General features: G+C 38.1%; 1 protein-coding gene across 14 annotated transcripts in view; it reads left to right on the forward strand.

Annotated features, from left to right (window-relative positions):
• Positions 1 to 21,425, forward strand: part of scrib (scribble) — a 696,032-nt gene that overhangs the window by 244,732 nt on the left and 429,875 nt on the right. The window lies entirely within an intron of this gene.

The raw sequence follows: 21,425 nt of genomic DNA on the forward strand, positions 1-21,425 counted from the left end.
GTTGTATGAGATATATACTATATATACAACCGATCTCTATGATTTTTTCAGACAACAATATATGCTATATACGTAAGTATTCGGTGAAATTTGAAGCTTATAGCTGTTAAAATGGGGTAGAAATTGCGAAAAGTTTCTTATCTGAACAATCGGTTGTATGAGATATATACTATATATACAACCGATCTCTATGATTTTTTCAGACAACAATATATGCTATATACGTAAGTATTCGGTGAAATTTGAAGCTTATAGCTGTTAAAATGGGGTAGAAATTGCGAAAAGTTTCTTATCTGAACAATCGGTTGTATGAGATATATACTATATATACAACTGATCTCTATGATTTTTTCAGACAATATATGCTATATACGTAAGTATTCGGTGAAATTTGAAGCTTCTAGCTGTTAAAATGGGGCTAAAATTTGCCAAAAATATATATATATATACTATATATATATACTATATATACCACCATATATATACTATATATACCACCGATCTTTATGATTTTTTCAGACAACAATATATGCTATATACCTAAGCATTCGTTGAAATTTGAAGCCTCTAGCTCTTAAAATGGGGCAGTAATTACGAAAAGTTCCTTATCTGAACAATCGGTTGTGGGGGATATATACTATATATACGACCGATCTCATCAATTTTTTTAGGCAACAATATGTGCAATATACGAAAGTATATGGTGAAGTTTGAAGCTTCAATCTGTTAAATTGGGTAAGATATTACAAAAATCCTCTTTTTCTGAAAAATCGGTTGTATGGAGGATATATGCTATAGTGGTCCGATCCGGTCGGTTCCGACAAATGTCTAATCGGACACCCAAATACACCCGCTCACCAAATTTTATCAAGATATCTCAAAAATTTAGGGACTAGTTTGCATACAAACAGACAGACGGACAGACGGACAGACGGACATGGCTAAATCAACTCAGCTCTTCAACCTGATTATTTCGGTATACTTAATGGTGGGTCTATCTATTTTCCTTTAAGGACTTACAATTTTCGGTTTCGTGACGAAATTAATATACCATTTCATTTTCATGAAAGGTATAATGAGTTTCATTTCCCTTGAATTTCTATTATAAGTTGACATGTGTTCCTATTATTTTTTATATGATTGTATATTATTATTCATACTATGTAACATGTAGATATAAGGATGGTAGTTATATAATCCACTATATAATATAGAACCCATTTATACGTTATATAATTTGTGTGCTTAACATTTAATTAAGTGTTACATGGTAATAATAGCTATTGTTGTTGCTGTTGTAGCGATAAGGTTGCTCTTCGAAGGCTTCGGGGAGTGTTATCGATAATAATAGCTATTCGAGTATATCCATGGAAAATCGTAAATTTTCGCCGATTTCCGAATTGTTATACATGTTATATGTAATATCACACCTCAACGTACCATGGAAGAAGAATCTAAAATTAGTTAAGGTTTAAGAAAAATAAAAAAATTTCACAAAAAAAAAAATTATATAGAAAAAAAGGTTGAACTGGCCGGTCAACAAAGACCTCACATAGACTGAATATGTCCATAGTGTTACCAGAATTTCTTTGACCACCAAACGGACGAACCCCAATCAGGTGCTAGGACATATGTTATAGAATAACTCCGTCCTCTTGGCAAATACTAACAGGACCCTAGGACCCAGCTTAATTTCTGCGATCTGGCAACTCTGCCGCCCCTAATAGCTAGAGCCTTGACCTAGCGAGCGCAGGAAACTAACACAGAACGTGCTCAACCGTTTCTCCCTGCAGCTCACACTTCCTACACTTGCTGTTACTGACGAGGCCTAACTTATAAGCATGTAATGCCAGAAGGCAGTTTCCAGCCATTATGCCCATTGTGAGCCTTAAGTCTTCTCTCTTCAGAGATATGAGCCACTTTGTGAGTATAAAACCGTAGGCTTTGCACATGATCTTAGAAATTTTGCAGCCTCGCGCTTTTGTCCACGCCCTTCCTGCTTGATGGATCATATGTAACTCTTGTCTCCTTCTAATTTCTTCCAAACGGATTGGGACGTCTATCGTCGACTCAGCGAGTGTTGCACCCTCCTTTGCCAACTCATCGGCCTTTTCGTTACCTTCTATTCCTTTATGACCGGGAACCCAGCAAAGATGTATGGTACGGCCTGAGCGACGATTTTCCAATGCTTTGCGAAAAGCGCTGCAGTAATCTGGCAGCCTGTATGATCTACTTATTTCTGGATCGACACAGTAAACAGCAGACCCAACCTCTTCCCTTAATTTGGGACCATCCGTATACACGTGTATAGTATATTCTGCAATTTCTGCAACCTGGAAACAAGCCCCGGCTCAATTGTGGCCCAAGATCTCTTTCGAAGCTGGGGCACCGGGCCCATATATTCCGTTTGCCCGATATTAGATGGTGCTATATTGCTGGGGCCATAAGGCCTGCACTTAAGCTGCCCCGAGGCCTTATGCCTTGTTGCAGTAGCTAACGCGATGATTTTCTGCAGACGGGATGTGCAGAATGGCAAGCAATGCTGCTCTTGCATGCATATAGTGCCGCGGAGGCTTTCTTCGCTATCTCTTCCACATGGAGTTTCCACGACAACTTACTATGTAGTATAAGTCCTAGATACTTTGTGCTATATTTTTCTTGCAGGGTTACCCCTCCAAACTTAGTCTTAGTCCAATTAGGGACCTTATACTTCCTAGTAAATAATACTAGATCGGGTTTTTTCGCGTTGGCGGTTAAACCGACATCTGCCGCTTATGATAACTGAAACGTCAACTGCATATGTCGTAACTTTGCCTGGTCCTCCGTCGAACCACCTTAGCAATTGGTTTATAACCAGCGTCCACAGCATTGGTTATAAAACCCCACCCTGCGGCGTTCCTCTGTTTACAGATTTCGTTGCCTCGCACAGACCCCATTGCGATGTGATCATTCTACAGCTTAACATGGAGCCGATCAAATTTGTTAAAGCTGGATGAACTTCAATCGAGTTGAGATTGTCCATGATTGCTCTTTTCGAGACATTGTTGAAAGCTCCGGCAATATCCAGAAAAACACCTTGGGCATATCTCAGGTATTCCAGGGCCTTTTCTGTATTCATAACCACGCTATGCAATGCAGTATCGCCTGACTGGCCTTTGGTGTAAGCATGTTGTGCTGAAGAGAATAATTCCTTGTTCATATTTGATTTTATATACACATCTATTAATCTCTCTAAGGTTTTGAGCAGAAAAGATGTCAAACTAATATGCCTGTAGTCTTTCTGCTTTTCCCGCTTTCGGTATAAAAACTACTCGAGCCGTTCTCCAATATTTGCGGGACTTGGTTCAGTTTTATGCATCCCTCAAAAATTATTCTTAGCCATTCTATAATCGTTCCACCGGCCATCTGCAGCATAGCAGGGAATATCCCATCTGGGCCCGGCGATTTCAACATAGCAAACATTTTTATTGCCCATTCTATTTTGGTATTTGTCACCAATCCTGGTACCTCTCGCTCCCTATTAGGACTGTAGACGTGGTTACATAACTCTTCCGCATCATCTTCTTATGGGAAGTGTGTGTTAAGTAGTGTCTCAAGGAACTCTTTACTACTGTGTGACCATTCCCCGTCGTCCTTTTTTATCAGTCCCTGGACTGCATCTCCTTGAGATAGAACTTCCCTCAGTAGCGCTGTTTCGCTGGAGCATTCTATGTCGGCACATACATTCTTCCATGAAACTTGCTTTGACCTGTTGATTTCACGTTTATAGATCCTCAACAGATCTCTGTATTCGTCCCAGCACTCCTCGCTTTCCGCAACTTTTGCCAGCTTAAACATCTTTTTTACCTGCCCTCTAAGAAGACTCAGCTCCTTACTCCACCATGGTGGATTTGCTTTCCCCTTGAATCTTCTCAGAGGACAAGCACTGTTATACGTTGTCAGCGCCTTTGATAAGAAGTTGTTGTACTCCTCCAACTCATCTACGGTGGCAACCTCTATATGCTGTCCCAGTCTTCCTGATACACCTTTCTGAAATTTGTACCAGTCCGTTGCCCTAGGGTTTCTAAAGGTTTCCTCCTTCTCTACCCTCTTTAGGGGGATTCTGAAGCTGATATATGCATGATCTGAGAATGATGACCTGACAAGGACCCTTCATTCATACGCCGATATATCCTGCTCAGAACTCAATGTGATATCAAGCACATTTCTTGACGTAGGACCAGCATATGTAGGCACGCTGCCCCTGTTGGCCACCTGTAGACTACCGTGTAATATGTAACAAAAAATGGACTCACTTCTATCATTAATATCGTCCCCTCCCCATACGCTGTGATGCGCGTTCGCATCCGCGCCTATGAAAAGCCTTCCTCCGCACCCTTTTTGGTCCACCAGCCTTTTGAACTCCTCTGGTGGGGCTTACACGTCATGGGCCATGTAGCAGGATGCCAGGATAAGAGAAGGTTCTTTCTTTCCCTCTATTGCGACTACCGCTAGGTCTTCGGTGCTGAAGTTAGATAGCATGCACGAGTTTAGGTGTTTCCTTACCGTGACTGCAGCTCTAACCCTTCTTTCCATCTTTGCGTAATAAATGCTGAATCCGCGTTCTCTGAGTCCACAAACCTTTCCTCCAGATGAGAGCCATGACTCCTGTATCATTGCTACATAAAACGAACCCTCCTCAAGAGTCATGAGGAGCTCGCTCGATGCCACTTTACTGTGCTGGAGGTTTATCTGTAAGACTCGCAGCGCCATTGAGCTATTTGTCTGCCTTCAAACTATCCGCCACTGCGCTCACGCAATGGATTTTTTCCGCTGTTTTCCGAGTCTGGAGGTCCGTTTCTCCCTCCCCTGTTCGAAGGATTTTTGTTAGACTCGCAGCATCATTGAGCTGTTTGTCCACTTCCAATACCTCCGCCTCTACGCTTATACCCTTGTCTTTTCCTGCTACTTCCAGGCCCTCGTGGTCCTTTCTATCTCTCCTGCTTTTAGCATGTTTTGGGTTTTCTTAAGGTTCGCAGCACCATTGATTTGCTCGTGCACCTCTGCCACTGCGCTTTTGCCCCCGTCATTTGCCCCTACTTTCAGGTTCTCGAGGTCCTTTTCCACCTCCCCTGCTTTTAGCGTATTGAAGTTATTGTCCTATGGACTCCTCTTTTTAAGGCGCAAGAATATGCTACCTGCACCCCAGAACATTTTCCCAAGCTGTGAGTGCAACAGATCTTCCGATTCCTTATTAATTTGGAGGATGTAGTACTGGCCCCCTCCACGGATCGGGATACATGGAGTACCTTCCAATCCCGTGTTGGTATGTTCGGGCTCTGCCTCTGCAGCATGTTAAGCGTGTCTTCCGCCTTCACCACTCGGGGTATCCAAACCTTGGCCTTTAGTATCGCAGGGATCAGTGCTCTATCCACCACCTTCAACCTTGCGCCTTATTGTTTTTCAAGGTCTGGAACAACTCTCTGCAGCCATTCTAAAGTCGCGTTATTGGGTGGTGCTGGTCATCAGTTTAACCCCATTAGGCCATCCAGCTGTTTCGAAGGCTGGTACGGTTGCAAAATTGAGGGTTGCTCGCAGCAAAGTTTACGTCAGTCTACTGTCTTCGACATTCTTCCACTGTCTCACGGGCCCATGCAGGGCCGCCGAGAGAAAATCCGGGCCCGGGGGCAAAAAAACACGGGCCCCGCATACTAAAATGAACAAATTCTCAAAATCAAAATTACCTTTTACATATTTATATGCATTTGTATATACATGTATATTTAAGCATATATATGCATACATGTATATTATATTCAATGAATATATAGTTACGAACTTTAATTTATCTACACATTCATACAGATCAACATATGAGTAAATATGTTTACATAGAAATATACATATTCTTCATAAATTATTAATATACATATTAATAGACACGTACACAGATTTATAAAATTTGTTGAAATTTAAACCGATTGCAATCTACGAAAGGTGATTAAAGGTGTGGTTTTTTTTTTATTTTCTGTAAGCAAAAAGCTTGGAGAGCATTTTGAGATTCCCGGGCCCCTCCAAAGCCCGGGCCCGGGGGTAATGACCTCCACCCCCCTATCTCGTCGGGCCTGGGCCCATGCCAGGCGATCGCTCTCATCGTTGGTTTGGTGAACCACTGGGCCCAAATGCTGCTTAATTCTTAATGCAGCCCCATATTTTGTGAGGGTTCTCTTAAGTTCCCTATCTAGTTGTTGTAACATTAGTTCTTTGTCCGGGCTAGTATGCCGCTCCTTTACCGAACGCACTGACTGCACACTATCATCGCTATCCGCGTCCGAGTAATCGCTGATAGCGATTTCCTCTTCCCCGGCTTGCGACGACATCGCCTTTTCCTTCGCATCCTTACATTCTCTTAAAGTTTTTGAGTTCATCTTGGTCGTACGATCACCTGCCCACGAGGCGGGCTCAGGGGTCTAATGTTAAAAATGGGTATAAAAACCGTCCGCCAGAACAGCGCCCCTTGCTGTGATAAGGCCATCATTACTTCCCGGAGAGGCCCGGTATCTGGAAGGCTCCTTTCGGATAACACCTTGGATTATGGGGTTGGCAGTTCTTGGTCACCGACATCCTGCCGCCCTCCTATGAAGCGAAACGGTGTAGATACAGGCCCTAAACCGTTCATCCCCATAGTCGGGCGCTATGGAGTTCGGCTAAGCCGTCACACCAACGACAAGGTGCCTGCTATAGTGAGGGGGGAAAAGTAAAAGGACAAACGCATGCCTGTTTGGGTGTTTCACACACATATACAAATATTTAAATATATGTTACTGTTTTCATTTAGAAGTGTCCTACACAATATTAATGCACAAAATAGTTGGTCTGACAAAATAATTTTACTTGTTCCCATGTGTATGAAGACAAATTAGCATTTTGAAGTACTTAGCTGCGAATAGCTAACGGGACATACGGATTTAAAATATAATTAACCCCTTCATTTTTTGTTTATTAACTAAAACTTTTTACATACATGAATACGTACAACATACATTTGGGATCAATGGTAAAATAAACTTTGCCAATTTGATGGATGCTTCGCCCCATTCAATGGGCATGACCACTCACAAATTGTCATAAAAGTCCTCTAACGGAGTCCAAAGAAACTGACTGACCGTTTTAGAGGCGTAGGTTCCAGATTACAATTGAAAATATGGTTGGTGTCATGTGGGGACACATCGCATGCAGGACATGCATTACCAATGTCAGGGTTGACTCTGGAGAAGTAATAGTTTAGCCTGTTACAGTATCCAGAACGAAGTTGGGCCAGGGTGACTCCCTGGCAGTTTGTTTTCTTCTTCTGTAAGAGTAGGATATTGCATAATATAAAAGGGTTTACCGGACGCGTCCTGGCAAATACGTTTAGCGATTCTGTGTGGATGTTGTTTATATCAAGCAGTTGTTTGCTAGGGGCCCCTGGTTTGTGACAGTTTAGCAAAAACTGGCTGTTCACTACCAGGGAGTCACCCTGGCCCAACTTCGTTCTGGATACTGTAACAGGTTAAACTCTTACTTGCCCAGAATCAACTCTGACATTGGTAATGCATGCCTGCATGCGATGTGTTCCCACATGACACCAACCATCTTTTCAATTGTAATCTTCGTTGTGCTCTTTAATGTTGAGCTCTTTGGCCTCACTATGTAGGTGATGTTCAGGGGTCATAAAGAGATTTCACTGGGCAGTTCTGATTGCAGCATTTTGAAAGGCATGCAGCCTTTTCTAGTATGCGTTTTAAGACCAGGCCACCAAACTGGTGACGCGAAGAATATGAGCGGCCGGTCAATTGCTTTGTACGTGGTAAGCGACGTTTATTTATCTTTTCCTCAGGTGCTGCCGACAATTGACTTGAGGATTTTGTTACGGCTTTGCACTTTGGATACAATTTCGGTGGTATGCGTCTTGAAGGCGAGAGTATTATCGAACGTTACGCCCAATATCTTTGTATGGCTAAGAGTCGGTAGCGTAACACCATCGACTTGAAGGTCCAATATTTGCGTCATCTGTTCCTTCCATATCGTAAACAGACTGGCCGAAGATTTTGTCGGTGATAATGGCTGCTTATTTTAGAAACTAATTCATCTATTATCTTATAAACTAATTGATAATTTATCATCATCTTCGAAATGCCAGGTCCCGTTGACACAGGGAATGATTGTAACTCCTCCTGCCAATTTGATCACTTATTGAAATCACTTATGATCAGGGCAACCAAAGTTATTCAAAATTATGTTTTTAGTTTCAAACGATATGCAAAAAAAATAAAAAATTTTAAATACTAATCCGATTCGAAAAAACTTAGAGCAACATTTTTATACTCAGTGGAGCAAAGCTCACAGAGTATATTAAGTTTGATTGGATAACGGTTGGTTGTACATATATAAAGGAATCGAGATAGACATAGACTTTCATATATCAAAATAATCAGGATCGAAAAAAAATTTGATTGAGCCATGTCCGTCCGTCCGTTCGTCCGTCCGTCCGTCCGTCCGTTAACACGATAACTTGAGTAAATTTTGAGGTATCTTGATGAAATTTGGTATGTAGGTTCCTGAGCGCTCATCTCAGATCGCTATTTAAAATGAATATAACCACGCCCACTTTCGATATCGAAAATTTCGAAAAACCGAAAAAGTGCGATAATTCATTACAAAAGACAGATAAAGCGACGAAACTTGGTAGGTGAGTTGATCTTATGACGCAGAATAGAAAATTAGTAAAATTTTGGACAATGGGCGTGGCACCGCCCACTTTTAAAAGGAGGTAATTTAAAACTTGCAAGCTGTAATTTGGCAGTCGTTGAAGATATCATGATGAAATTTGGCAGGAACGTTACTGCTATTACTATATGTACGCTTAATAAAAATTAGCAAAATCGGAGAAGGACCACGCCCACTTTAAAAAAAAATTTTTTTAAACTAAAATTTTAACAAAAAATTTAATATTTTTACAGTATATAAGTAAATTATGTCAACATTCAACGCCAGTAATGATATGGTGCAACAAAATACAAAAATAAAAGAAAATTTCAAAATGGGCGTGGCTCCGCCCTTTTTCATTTAATTTCTCTAGGATACTTTTAACGCCATAAGTCGAACAAAAATTAACCAATCCTTTTGAAATTCGGTAGGGGCATAGATTTTATGACGTTAACTGCTTTCTGTGAAAATGGGCGAAATCGGTTGATGCCACGCCCAGTTTTTATACACAGTCGTCCGTCTGTCCTTCTGCATGGCCGTTAACACGATAACTTGAGCAAAAATCGACATATCTTTAATGAACTTAGTTCACGTGCTTACTTGAACTCACTTTATCTCGGTATGAAAAATGAACGAAATCCGCCTATGACCACGCCCACTTTTTCGATAGCGAAAATTACGAAAAATTAAAAAAATGCCATAATTCTATACCAAATATGAAAAAAGGGATGAAACATGGTAAGGTAATTGGATTGTTTTATTGACGCGAAATATAACTTTAGAAAAAACTTTATAAAATGGTTGTGACACCTACCATATTAAGTAGAAGAAAATGAAAAATTTCTGCAGGGCGAAATAAAAAACCCTTAAAATCTTGGCAGGTATTACATATATAAATAAATTAGCGGTATCCAACAGATGATGTTCTGGGTCACCCTGGTCCACATTTTGGTCGATATCTGGATAACTCGTTCACATATACAACTACCACCACTCCCTTTTAAAACTCTCATTAATACCATTAATTTGATACCCATATCGTACAAACTCATTCTAGAGTCACCCCTGGTCCACCTTTATGGCGATATCTCGAAAAGGCGTCCACCTATAGAACTAAGCCCCACGCCCTTTTAAAATACTCATTAACACCTTTCATTTGATACCCATATCGTACAAACATATTCTAAAGTCACCCCTGGTCCACCTTTATGGCTATGGCGATATCTCGAAAAGGCGAACACCTATAGAACGTAGGCCCACTGCCTTTTAAAAATACTCATTAACACCTTTCATTTGATACCCATATTGCACAAAAGCATTCTAGGGTCACCCCAGGCTCCACCGTTATGGCGATATCTCGAAAGGGCGTCCACCTATGGAACTAAGGATTACTCCCTTTTAAAATACTCATTAACAGCTTTCTTTTGATACCCATATTGTACAAACAAATTCTAGGGTCACCCCTGGTCCACCTTTATGGCGATATCTCGAAAATGCGACCACCTATACAACAACCACCACTCCCTTTTAAAACCCTCATTAATACCATTAATTTGATACCCATATCGTACAAACACATTCTAGAGTCACCCCTGGTCCACCTTTATGGCGATATTTCGAAACGGCGTCCACCTATAGAACTAAGACCCACTCCCTTTTAAAATACTCATTAACACCTTTCGTTTGATGCCCGTATTGTACAAACAAATTCTAGGGTCACCCCTGGTCCACCTTTATGGCGATATCTCGAAACGGCGTCCACATATGGAACTAAGGATTACTCCCTTTTAAAATACTCATTTACACCTTTCTTTTGATACCCATATTGTACAAACGCATTCTAGAGTCAACCCTGATCCACCTTTATGGCTATATCCCTAAATGGCGTCCACCTATAAAACTATGGCCCACTCCCTCATAAAATACTCTTTAATGTCTTTCATTTGATAATTTTAATTAATTAAAATACTCATTAACAGCTTTCTTTTGATACCCATATTGTACAAACAAATTCTAGGGTCACCCCTGGTCCACCTTTATGGCGATATCTCGAAAATGCGACCACCTATACAACAACCACCACTCCCTTTTAAAACCCTCATTAATACCATTAATTTGATACCCATATCGTACAAACACATTCTAGAGTCACCCCTGGTCCACCTTTATGGCGATATTTCGAAACGGCTTCCACCTATAGAACTAAGACCCACTCCCTTTTAAAATACTCATTAACACCTTTCGTTTGATGCCCGTATTGTACAAACAAATTCTAGGGTCACCCCTGGTCCACCTTTATGGCGATATCTCGAAACGGCGTCCACCTATGGAACTAAGGATTACTCCCTTTTAAAATACTCATTAACACCTTTCATTTGATACCCATATCGTACAAACGCATTCTAGAGTCACCCCTGGTCCACCTTTATGGCGATATCTCGAAAAGGCGACCACCTATACAACAACTACCACTCCCTTTTAAAACCCTCATTAACACCTTTCTTTTGATACCCATATTGTACAAACAAATTCTAGGGTCACTCCTGGTCCACCTTTATGGCGATATCTCGAAACGGCGTCCACCTATGGAACTAAGGATTACTCCCTTTTAAAATACTCATTAACACCTTTCATTTGATACCCATATCGTACAAACGCATTCTAGAGTCAACCCTGATCCACCTTTATGGCTATATCCCTAAATGGCGTCCACCTATAAAACTATGGCCCACTCCCTCATAAAATACTCTTTAATGTCTTTCATTTGATACACATGTCATACAAACACATTCCAGGGTTTCCCTCGGTTCATTTTCCTACATGGTCTTTTTCCCTTATGTTGTCACCATAGCTCTCAACTGAGTATGTAATGTTCGGTTACACCCGAACTTAACCTTCCTTACTTGTTTTAAATCATATTTGTTAAAGTATATATTAATATGAATTTATATTTTTGCATATTTCTTAACAAATGCATTTTTAATCATAAATGTACTCAATATTAGAAATTGCTGCCTTTAAATAACTTTATTTAAAATGTTTATTATGCGAACAGGCGAAGTTTTTTGTTTTAAAATATAGGACAGATGTCTGTCTTTTAAAGTAACAACAAAATAAACAACCCATATAGTGCTTTGCTCAGTTTTTTCTTAGCTAATTTTTCTCATGATTTTTATGTAATGTTTTTAAGATCATAGTTTACAGTAATAATCGCATAATTTTGGTTGCCCTGCTCATGATGTAAATGTTTCATTTTGATGTTGACCTTCCACATATAATTTATTATGAAAAATACAACATGATTTTCAAAATAAGTTTTTATAATTTTTTTTGTGGAATATTTGTTTTTAGTGTAAAAACTTGCCAATGACAGTTTTTTTCTATTCTTAAATTATTCGATTATTAAAATAACAATGAGACAAATGTCAATGCCAATATCTTCTCTTATAAAGTTGGTTTATGCTTCAACTTTAAGTTTAGCTATATTATTATGCATATACTTACTGTATTACATATTTTACCACATTAATCTACATAATTTACTTCTATTATCTAGATATACATACATATATGCATACCCATACTCATACGTATAAATGAAAAGCAAATAAACAGGAAATATTTTTAGCGGACTAAATTTTGAGACAAATTGAATACTAAAACTATAAAAAATTCTTAAAAGGAGTGGATAACCATTTTTGTAGTTTGTAGTAAATATTTGAATATTACCTCACGGCGTGGCGTGTTTATGTATTATACTCAGCTGAGCAGAGCTCACAGAGTATGTTAATTTTGTTCGCATAACGGTACCCTGTAACGGCATAAACTAATCGATAGTGATATAAGACTTCTATATATAAAAATGATCTGGGTGAAAAAAGAAATTCATTTAGCCATGTCCGTCCGTCCGTCCGTCCGTAAATACGATAACTTGAGTAAATTTTGATGTATCTTGATGAAATTTGGTTTGTAAGTTCCTGGGCGCTCATCTCAGATCGCTATTTAAAATGAACGAAATCGGACTATAACCAGACCTACTTTTTCGATATCGAAAATTTCGAAAAACTGAATAAGTGCGATAATTCATTACCAAAGGCGGTTAAAGCGAAAAAATTTAGTAGGTGGGTTGACCTTATGACGCAGAATAGAAAAATATCAAAATTTTGGACAATGGGCGCGGCAACGCTCACTTTTAAAAGAAGGTAATTTAAAAGTTTTGCAAGCTGTAATTTGGCAGTCGTTGAAGATATCATGACGAAATTTGCCAGGATCGTTACTCCTATTACTATAGGTGTTCTAAATAAGAATTAGCAAAATCGGAAGACGAACACGCCACGCCCACTCTTTAAACAAATTTTTTTAAAGTGAAATTTTAACAAAAATTGAACATCTTTACAGTATATAAGTAAATTAACAACATTCAACGCCAGTAATGATATGGTGGTATGTTTCGATATCGAAAATTTCGAAAAATTAAAAAAAAAATGCCATAAGTCTATACCAAATACGAAAAAAGAGATGAAACATGGTAATTGGATTGGTTTTTGACGCAAAATATAACTTTAGAAAAAACTTTGTAAAATTGGTGTGACACCTACCATATTAAGTAGAAGAAAATGAAAAAGTTCTGCAGGGCGAAACCAAAAGCCCTTGGAAACATGGCAGGAATACTGTTAGTGATACAACATATATAAATAAATTAGCGATACCCGACAGATGATGTTCTTTGTCACCCTGGTCCACATTTTGGTCGATGTCTCGAAAACGCCTTCACGTATACAACTGAGGGCCACTCCCGTTTAAAACCCTCATTAATACCTTTAATTTGATACCCATATCGTACAAACACATTCTAGAGTCACCCCTGGTCCACCTTTATGACGATATCTCGAAAAGGCGTCCACCTATAGAACTATGGCCTACTATATTTTAAAATACTCTTTAATACCTTCCATTTGATACCCATGTCATACAAACACATTCCAGGGTTACCCTAGGTTCATTTTCCTAAATGGTGATTTTTCCTTATTTTGTCTCCAAAGCTCTCAGCTGAGTATGTAATGTTCGGTTACACCCGAACTTAGCCGTCCTTACTTCTTTTATTGAGCTTTGTCTGGTATTGCTGCGACGTTTTAAATACTAGTAGCAACGCGTGAAGAAGATTTAGATGGGTGTAACAATCTTTTTTATAAATATCTATAGATAGTACTAGCTTATACCCGTGGGTTTCACTCCACGTTATAAAAAATATGGAAAATAAATAAACACCTTTAAAACACTTCTTGTTTCACATTTAAAAGCGATACATATATATTTATTATTTGTGTTAACATTTTCTGATGAATAGTTAAATACTGTAATTAGCTCCAAAACTAAATAATGTAATTATATGATTTTTTTTTTAATTTAATGAAACCAAATTCTAGACTGGTGTCCGAACAGAAAAGAAAAATATCTAAGAAAATTCCCAAAAAAAAAAAAAAAAAAATATAAAGCAAATAATGTTCGTAGGTACTTTGTATGGAACGAACAAAGTGACGTTAGCTACTATGCTTATAAGTGAAGAGCGCCTAGACTGATGTCGATGTTTCACACCAATTGTTCCTGATTATGACCAAAAGACTGACTCAGGAAAGTTCAAAGTTGTGAGAGTTCGCATTCCGAGAATTTCAACGCACTGATTTCAATTTCTGTTGCCCATCAATGGCACGCGTGCAAACAGTCTGCCATTCCTGCGGTATGCCATTCGAGTTTAGCGAATCCAAGTTTCAATTCTCCTAGCTTTCATCATTGCAATCAATAAATCATAGAACCAATCGTTGAGTGTGGTCTGAGTATGGGTAATTAATGCTTTTCACACGGTCAACTATATTTCTCATGTTCTTGTGTCGGAAAACCATTTGAAATGACTGCCGATTGTCATTAATAATTATTGAAGAGCTCTTTCGTATACAATATTTTTTGTTTTGCTCTGAATTGTGGTGTATATAAAAAGAGCTGATGGCTTACCTACACGTAAACATGGTACATATAATTGACCGTGGGAGAAGCATGGATATTCCAAATCAATACCACGCAATGCCAATGATTGCCCTTGTGCTTTGTTCATGGTCATGGCAAACGCAAGACGTATTGGAAATTGCAATCGTTTAAACTGAGAAGGCAGATCTGATGGATTAATTTGAATTAGTGGAATCAATACATGCTCCATAGATACCAAAAAAGTATAAAAGAACAGTAGTTAAGAAAAGAAAAATAGTACCAAAAAAGATCAGTAAAAAAGTTTCAAAAAAGTATTTAAAATTGTTATCAAAAAAGGTAGCGTAAAAGTATTAAAAAAGTAGTAAAGAGTTGCCAAAAGTAGTAAAACAGTGGTAAAAAGTACCAGCAAATGCATTGAAAAAGTATAAAAATGGCTAAAAAAACTTTAAATAAGTAGTAAAATTGGATCAAAAATTTGTAAAAAAAAAGATATCTAAAGTTTGAAAATCAGTACTAAAAAGTAGTTACACAGGTAAAAAAAAGTACCAGAAAGGTAGTAAAAAAGTATTAAAAATAGTAATAAACCTTTCCAATAACGTATTAGAAAGTTAACCGTACTTAGTAGGTTCATAACTTAACATACTTCTTCTATGAACGTGGTATATGAAAAACTGTGTAAGCAGCTATTAAAAACATTCATCTCTTTGAAATACTTGAAGTATAATATTTAACCAAGCAAGCAGGACAGAAAACTAAAAACAAAATTCAAAGGAAAAATAGCTTTCGAAATTTAAAATTTTCTACGCAGTCGATATTTTCGATAATTTTAGAAAATTTTTTACGGCAAGTTAAGTTTAGGTTAGTTTTCTTACATCTCCACTTACATCATAACGCCATATACTTAGTTTAACTCAGCGTAATACATTCATCAACCTTTTATATGACAAAAACTCTTTAAGCAGTTATTGACACTTATTTGCGTAAAAACTTAAGGAAAGATTTAACATTCGCAGATTTTGTTTGACAAAAAAATATTATTGAAAAATATTTCATGAAAAAACTATACTTTTAAGTTTTCCTAATTTGACAAATTTTATTAATTTGAAATATTTTATGTAATGTGTATGTAACAAACTTCTTACGCTGAGTAAAGTTAGAGGTTATTTTCTTATGTCTCCACTTAGCACTTAGAGAAACAGTTGTAGTGTGACAGTTTTGTCTTTGTCAAAGGTAAAGGTAATACAAATAAGTGCAAAGAAACGTTTCCGATATCCTGTTAAAAGTTTCATCTTAAATGTTTTATGTACACTGAAATTACCTTGAACGTTGCCATATAGTTGTCTCTTATTATATTGGTAGCTCCAACAAAGTCATTCGGAAACTTGAATTGTACATTTGTATATTGGCTAGAAAATGTCTTGATTCCGCTGTTGAACCAGAAAATAGTGTTGCTAATGGTTGTGGTGGGCATTGCAATTCCTCTAGCCGAACTTTTCCTGAGACGCAGCACATTCCAGGCGTTTCGCTTTTAAATTTTAGTGCACAGCAAAATGGACAAACATTGTTCCTAATGCCAATTACCACAAATTACTGCAAACTATAATCGATATCGTTGTTATATTAAAATACGGCACCACTCAAAGGAATATTAATGTTGCTTCGACCTGGACGTGACCTGGCATATCGTTCCCTGTGTTCTTCGCGACCGTGGAAGGCATTTTGTAATTCACTCCACTTTTAACGAAAACGAACAGCCCAAAACTTTAAAAAAAGATTGGTCGAATAAATGCTCTTTTTTATCACAGCACTTTTCACTAAAATAAACACGTTTGTAGAAGCAGGAAAGCTTTAAGAGTTATTTACTATTGCAAAAAGTAAAGCGCAATTAAAAATTTGTAATTTTAAATATTTCTATGTACATATCGTCGCTGCGCTAACGAAAACAGTTATGTGTTTTTTGTCAACATTTTTTTTATTGCATATTTCATTATCACTATATGGAGCCCACATTTCTGCATATGCCGTTTTTTTATATCTCTTTTGGTTTATAAATGACCGCAAACAGCTATGTGCTCACAGTCCTAGAAGTACTCTGAAAAACGGTTATGTACTTACTTGCTTATAATTTTTTTTAATCGCTGTCGAAAGTGCTTTGATTCAATGTGAAAAATAATTAAAAACCATCTTGTTTCCTAAGGCAGCCGGTTCTATGAGCCGGAGCAAATCGGGATTTTTTCCCGACCAAGGGCTGTTATTTCAGTGTAACCCCCACTTAATTTGTTGCGTCGTTCCCACAAATTTTCATCCTCCACGCAGATCCTTGCAGCGGGGCTGCGCCATATTCTCCTGCTCCGGGAGGGTATCGAACCCAACCGGGACCTGTACCTGACCCCGGTCCGGAAACGAATCTTTTTAGGACGGTCACACTCTTGCCAGTGTGTCACGTGCAAGGGATGGTTGCTTCGGACAGGATGTTCTGAGCTAGACCCCAAAACCCGAAGTCCTCGTAATTTTTATAAATCTTTTGTGGCTCCTTGCTGTTTACGCCCAAGAGCGTCTCGTAGTCTGCGCCTTAGCGCCCCCACTACCTTCTAGCTGTCCCGCTGCTCAGCAAGCCACAACAACACAGAATTCTGCAGTTAAACTGTAATGGGTTAACTGGTAAGATCACGGAGATAGTTGATTTCATGAAGCGGCATAACATCCGCATTGTAGCGATCCAAGAGACCAAACACACAGCAAGATCTTCGATCTGGACACAGCGTCCACAGAAAAGTATGCCAGAGCGAAAATGGAGGCGGTCTCGTATTAATCACCCACCACTCAGTGAAATATAATCTATTTGATCCCGACATCGGCATCACGCTGCCGACTATCTTACACCCTAAACTCTTGCGTATGACGCTCGATCAGGATCTACATTTTGGAGAGCATTAAACCCCAATTGTACCGAAAACCCAGAGCCGTAATAAAATCCTCAAATCTCTTGCCGGAAGCACTTGGGGTGAAGACAAAGAAACGCTCATTATGGTCGTCTGATATGGTCGCCAAGCTTAAAGGTTACTCTTCTGAAGAAAATACAGGCCTGCCAAAACTCTACCCTCAGAACCGCTACGGGCTGCCTTCTTATGTCCCCAGAACATCACGTACACAATTAGGCGAGAGTACTCCCCATTAGGGAGAGAAATGAAATGCTAAACAAACAGTTTCTATTTGGTCACCCAGAAACCTGGGCATCCCAACAGACATCTGATTGATGAAGCTGCATTTCCCACGGGCATAAGGGGTTATCTACGTAAGCATTATGAAGAAATACGGCACAAATTTCATACATTCCCCTACCGCCAAAAGCAAATTTTAATCATGTTTGAAAGCAGCTATGTGCTTTAAAACGGCGAAAATATTTATCTCCTCGTAATGGGGAAAAAAACATAAGTTTTTTCTTTACACATCAATAACATACTTTTTATAAAATATTTCAAAAATACGACATTTGCAAAATTTTGCAAATGGACACCAGAAATAAGTTTTTTTGATCTCCTGAACAGTTACTGAAAAACACATAACTGTTTTTGTGAGCGCAGCGACGATATGTATGTATGTATGTATGTCTTTGAATGAGTTTGCTTAATTTGAAATCGCAGGCGGCTACCTGCTGAACAGGTAAAACCGAAAATATTCATATTGGAAACAATTTTGAAATTTGAAATATTTTATGTACATATACATAAGTGATGTTTAGGAAATTTCTTGTAGTAAATTAATATACGGTATAAAAAAAGTGCGGAAAAGGCAAAAAATATGTTTGTTCAATAGGAAAATGGATAGGGATAGGTATAGGGATAAGGATAGGGATAGGGATAGAGATAGGGATATATTATATAACGCCTTACCAATTTTCAGTGGTTTAACGTTAATACTTCCAAAGATATTGAGTATGAAAGATCCCATTTGTATGGGAGGTGCCAAGCCCCCTTTACCGATTAAAAAAAAGTACATAAGAACCATGCGGGGCATGTACCTGACCTGTGTGTAAGTTTGGTTAAAATCCGTCCACATGTAATTAGGTACGAGAAACTAGTTAGCAGTGTTATGTGTGTGACGCTTATGGAGTTTTGCAAGCACTTACGGGAATAATTTTACGCAAAAGCACGAGTATTTGAGATAAATTCTTTTTGCACGACTAGTCACAAAAATACATATATCACGAAAAGTGTTTAATAACAGATTGAAATATCTAACCACTAAAACAAGTATTTTTTCTGATAAGTCCGTTTTTTCATCAAAAATTAATGATAATGTGTTTGCCCAAAGATTCAACACTTCTCTTTTAAATGCCTCGCATAAATTATCTCCCAGGTGATATGCCATTGTTCTACTACATTTTATTGACAGCAGTTTTCATGATAAGAATTCCAATGAAGTAAATTGAAAATTATATGTGGGTTAATAAATTTGTGGCAAATTTTATTAGTAGTATTTTGAATTTTTGTTTCAGTGAAAAAGAAATAAAAGTACCAAAACCGTTTCCACGACATCTTACTATCTAGTATGGCCCCTAGATATCTTGTGCTACATTTTTCTTGTCCAAATAGGGATAGCGTTGGCGGTTAACACAACTTCAGATGCCCAGGCATTTACATGCCGAAGTGCCTGATCCATTAGAGAGCTGATTGTTGTTATGATGACTGAAATGTCATTTGCATATACCGTAAAAATTTACTGTTCTTCCGTTGAACCGCAGAATTGGGGATAAAACCACAACATGCGGCGTTCCTCTGTTTACAGATTTTGTTGTCTTAAGAACCTTGAAAATAATTAAGTTCCGCTAAATGGTCTAAATCACAAACTGTGCGCCGCTGATTTATCAGCTAAAGCAAGCTCTGTATTACTTACATCTTAGCATATTTACATAGATCTTCGTTAAACTCGAACTCATAGTGTCTTGAGTATTGCATATTTTGATTAAACAATAAATAAATTGGGAAAAGTAGAGCATTATGTCTTGGCACATTTCTCATATATCGCCTTGCTCATGCATGAAACGTGGATATGAAAAATAATAGTCAGAAAAGTTTTTTTCAGTAATTTAAATTCAAGCAATTTAGATTGCTCAATATTGCGGGTTTCTATTGCCGCATGGAACTCGGCTTTTTTGGTCAAACATAGCTCATTCAATGGTTAATCTAGTGAATCCATAAACTTAAAATTGGATAATATGCACATTTATATTTCTTCTAAGGGGGGGACGATATTCATATTTAACTAGCTATATAAATATGTAATGTCTGTATGTCTGGTTAGTAAATTTTATCTTTGGAATGTGCATACACACACACGTATATACTACATAGAAAAATTAGTTTAATAAATACATAAAAATGCATGCATATGAACTTCAGATATTACTAAATCAATTGGTAAACAACGTCTTCGGTTAATTTATATCCATAAGGGAAAGCTTCGAGCTTTAGGAAAATTCGTTCTCGTTTTTTAAATGCACGCCAAAAATAAGTTATAACATTTGAATAGTCAATTCGCTAAGTACACTGCCGCTCATTTGAAAAGTTTTATGCATCTAAATTTCACGGTCCTGCGTAAAAAATTAAGTCGAAACTCGTTGGGGTGTGGGTAAAACGCCCTATTCGACAAATTTGTCAAGGAATACAATCTATTTTTAAATGATTGCAATACTGTTTTGGTATTCTGGAATGAGAATATATAAAAATATTTATTATTCTAAAGAAGACATCGCCTTCCTCATTCTTCAGACATTTGCTTCCGCTGGAGAACTAATTTCAGAAATCAGTATTTATTTGAAAAATCACTTTACTTAGTTAAAGCTCAGTCTTTGTCTCCTCTACTACTCTTCTTTTCCCCACTTCCTTTATATTTACTCTAATCTTATTATGGAGGTGCCACTCCTCTTATATTAAAATAATTTTACTGTGCCCATCAACATGCCCCAAAGTGGTGTACCTAAAAGATAAACCTAGATATACCTATAATAAAAGCATTTGGCTTGATTTACCTCCGAGGAGGTTAAGACCGAGGTTCTGTTCCAATAGGTGGTTTCTTTTATTCACTATTCGTACTACTTTGTGAGCCTCAATGTTTTATGACGACTCCGAATGTAATTTGCTAAGGCAGGTAAACTTTGGTGGCAAGCTTTTTATGGGAGCAATGCATTCGAAGGATTTGCTAAACCAAAGTCGAGGGACGCCTCGTTTGGAAAATTAAAAAAAATATATATATATGAATATATGTACATATACCTATGTTTGATGTCCGTTATCCCGTCTCTTGAACCTGGAACCTTGGTATTGTAGGCCAGGCCTTCGTACCACGCCCTTCGTCACTGAACCACAACTTACACATTTTTGAGCCTACTCATATGAGCAGTAGCGTAGATTTTTTCATACTAATAAAAATTCAACAGAATGGTATGCATGTGTGTATGTATGAATGTTAAGTTCACACTTACTGTTGTTGTTGTTGTTGTAGCGACTTTGGGGAGTGTTATCGATGTGATGGTCCTTTGTCGGATACAGATCCGATACGCTCCGGTAACAGCACCATTAAGGTGCTGGCCCGACCATCTCGGGAACGATTTATATGGCCACATTAAACCTTCAGGCCATCCCTCCCTCCCCACCCCCAAGTTCCATGAGGAGCTTGGGGTCGCCAGAGCCTCGTCTGTTAGTGAAAAGGGATTC

This window comes from Eurosta solidaginis, chromosome 1, assembly GCF_040869045.1.
Source record: "Eurosta solidaginis isolate ZX-2024a chromosome 1, ASM4086904v1, whole genome shotgun sequence".
NCBI classification, from domain to species: Eukaryota; Metazoa; Arthropoda; class Insecta; order Diptera; family Tephritidae; genus Eurosta; species Eurosta solidaginis.